The following is a 3,668-nucleotide window of genomic DNA, read 5'->3' on the forward strand; positions in this document are numbered from 1 at the left end:
GGTTTTATAAATGTGTTGTAGAACATATGAATTTAGACTGCAGCATTTTGCTTGAGGACAAGCAAAGGTTTAAGTCTGGGGGTGTGATGTGCGTAGATTATATACTCTTTTATGCATGTTTTTACGCACATTTACATACTTTGAGCATGCTTGATCTATGCATTTTTATACTTCCAGCTTTCCTTTTAGCATATTTACTCTTTTGGTTCGGAGATCTGCTTTTTGTGCATTTTCTGTACACAGGAGTCGAAATTGGTGAAGATTATGCGTCCTCGGGCAAGCTTGGAAGTAATTGAAGGGAGAGAGCATCAGGCCGTGTACCACACATGGCCGTGTAGTCTTAACAGGAAGGGAAGAGGACATGACCGTGTGAATCTCACACGGCCGTGTCTTGATTTGAAGAAATCAGAGCAGATGCCTTACATGGCCGTGTGGATCTACACGGCCGTGTGAGGTTTCCAGAGGCCAAGCAGGTGGTGGCCGTGTGCATCACACGGCCGTGTGAAGTTTCCAGAGACCAAGCAGGACATGGCCGTGTGCACCACACGGCCGTGTAGCATTTCCAGAGAGCAGAAGGGTCTTGGCCGTGTGAACCACACGGCCGTGCAGCTTTGGCAGAGAAGGAACTGGACATGGCCGTGTGAATCTCACACGGCCGTGTCGTGGGGCCGTGTGGCGCCCGATTTCCTCCTCTATTTAAACCTTCCTTCATGAATTGAAAGGGAATCTCTCCTCCTTTGGGAGAAGGCAAGATTTGGTGGTTTCCTCCCATTCTTGGGAGGATTTCTGGGCGATTCTAAGGGAGTTCTTGATGATTTCGACTCCGGAGCGAGGATTGGATCCGAAGACGAGGCTTCTTCATAGATAAGTTTTCTCCTTCCCCTTTTCTTGGTTTCTTGGATTGGGGATTTAAGAAATGCTTGTAATCTTTATTTCTTCGGGTATTCTTCCTCGATTCATGGAGTAGATCTTGTATTCTAGGATTAAGGGAGTATTTGTATGATGGATTGATGTAATCTCATATGGATTTGCCATTTTCTTGTTTCAATGACATTGTCTTGCTTGTATCAATTAGATCTTGAATGATTAATGGTGATTTGTGCTTAATTCTCATTCTTGATTGATTGTTTGGATTTCTTGTGGACTTTGTAAAGATAAACTCTCACTCGATCATCCGAGGGATCCACGTGACAGGTGCAAGCCCGTGTAAGGACGTTTGAGAGATAATCTTGAAGAGGAAATAGGAATATTCAAGAGAGTAGGATGGATTTTGTGATTAGTTTCTTGTATCTTGATAGATTAATAAGTTGTGGGCTTCTATGTTGATATCCGAGGAAGGCATAGTAATAGGTGCGCTTCTGTGTAAGGACAACGTAGGTTCACGTCTAATTGATCATATTTAGATACATTTCTCAGTCCTTAGCCGGTTATCTATTGCAAGAGAGAACCGGCAACTTTCTACAAGTGTTTGGCAATTGAGGGATGAGAATTAGTGAACCATTTACATTCAAGAAACCTTACAAAGAAACCGAAACTCCTAGAATCTCCCTTTATCATAACCCAAAACACTAAACTCTTGTTTGTTGATCTTTAATATTAGATTTGTTTACCTTCACTTTGCATTTGAAACGATTGGATAGTTGTTTAGCTAATTCGCATTGAGACATTTCTAGTGCTTATTCCAGTCCCTGTGGATACGATAATCTTTTATATTACTTGCGACATGTCCGTACACTTGCGGAGCGTAACAAGTTTTTGGCGCCGTTGCCGGGGACTGCGCTATAACATTAGGTATTATCAATTGAGTTAGACTAAACATAACATTTGTTTTCCTTTCATATTGCATAGTTGTAACTAATCATTAGATTTCTGTTTTTACTTTCTTGTATAACTTTTACTTCTTGTTAATTCTTTTTGTACAAATTCAATTCTTCATTTTTTTATTCTTTTATTTTTCTTTTTCTGTTGAATTGTCATTTGCTATCTTGTTCTTGTGTATGCGATGATCTAACTTTGCAGGGGAATTCTTTCCTTTTGACCCTGAGATTGACAGAACTTTCCATAAAAGAAAAATTATGCAAAGGCAAATTGAAGAACAGGAACATTTGAACATGGCGAATAGACCACTCAAGGATTATGCAGCACCTTATGCAAGAGGTTTTCGATCTAGTATTTCAAGACCTTCAGTGGAAGCTAATAACTTTGAGATCAAACCCGCAATTATATCTATGGTGCAGCAGAACCAATTTGGTGGAGGACCTCATGAAGACCCCAATCAACACTTAGAGGTCTTTTATGAAATATGTGGTACCATGAAAATGAATGGAGTTCCTTCAGATGCAGTTAGATTATTATTATTTGGGTTTTCTCTAAGAGATAGGGCAAAGCAATGGCTGAATTCTTTGGCCCCTAATAGCATCACCACTTGGGAGCAGTGTGAGCAACAGTTTCTTGATAAATTCTATCCACCAAGCAAAATAACTCATATGAGGAATTTAATTGCAAGCTTCAAGCAGACTGACTCAGAATCTCTTTTTGAAGCATGGGATAGATATAATAGTATGCTCAGACAATGCCCACATCATGGGTTGGAAAGATGGTTAGTGTTGCACACTTTTTATAATGGTATCAACTATCATACCAAAGTGTCCCTTGATTCCACTGCGGTAGGGGCACTTATGAACAAAAGTTTAGATGAAGCTGAAGAAATTATTGACAGTGTAGCACAAAATCATCATCAATGGGCAAATGAAAGAAGTGGTGGCTATTCTTCTGTAAACCCAACAATTAAAGCATCAGGGAAGTTTGATGTAGATGCGGTCACTCTTTTGTCTGCAAAATTGGACGCTCTTACAAAGAAATTTGAGAATATGGGGACTAGTGCTAATATGGTCAATTCTATTAGTACATCTTGTGAAGTATGTGGGAGTTCAGAACATTCAAATGACTCATGTCCATTGGGAGCTATCACTGCACAAATCAATCAACTGGAACAATATGATGCAATCATGAGTTACAATCAAAGGCAGAACAACCCATACTCAAATACTTATAACCCTGGATGGAAGAGCCATCCCAATTTTTCTTACAGAAATAATCAAGATCAAGGACCATCTATGGGGGCAAGACCAAATTTTCAAGCTGGGCAACAAAATTTTCAACATCTATCTTCTCAAGGCTTACCAAAGTCAAATATTGAAAAGATGCTTGAAGAAATTATCTCAGGTCAGAATGAAATGAAGCAAGATTTAGCAAAGCTCATTCAGAGAATGGATAATTCTGAAAAGCATCAAAAGATCCAGGATAGTCAAATTTCCCAACTAGCTTCCTCATCATCCAGAGCACCAGGACAACTTCCAGGAAAACCTGATGTGAATCCTATGGAGCATTGCAATAGAATTAAGCTTAGGAGCGGACGGACCTTGGGAGACTCCCAAGTGACTGCTCCAAAAGGGATACAAAAAGAAGAAGAGCTCTCTCCTCTTATACCAAATCAGATTCAAGCTAATGAGGAGAGTACCATTGAGGTTGAAGAGACTCTTCCACTGAACCATCAGAGCAAAGCTGTCCCTTTTCCTCAGAGACTTACAATGCTCAAGAAAGATGAAGAATTTGGCAAGTTTTTAGAAAAAGTTAAGGAAATTTGTGTAGAGGTACCTCTTATTGAT

The 3,668-nt window shown here is 39.8% G+C and overlaps 1 non-coding gene across 1 annotated transcript; it reads right to left on the reverse strand.

Annotated features, from left to right (window-relative positions):
* Window positions 1-2,484: 2,484 nt before the first annotated feature.
* LOC122013165 lies at window positions 2,485-2,590 on the reverse strand. Its single transcript, XR_006120498.1, has one exon. It is a non-coding gene; the product is annotated as a small nucleolar RNA R71 (small nucleolar RNA).
* Window positions 2,591-3,668: the final 1,078 nt, after the last annotated feature.

Source organism: Zingiber officinale, chromosome 8A (assembly GCF_018446385.1).
Source record: "Zingiber officinale cultivar Zhangliang chromosome 8A, Zo_v1.1, whole genome shotgun sequence".
Classification (NCBI taxonomy): Eukaryota; Viridiplantae; Streptophyta; class Magnoliopsida; order Zingiberales; family Zingiberaceae; genus Zingiber; species Zingiber officinale.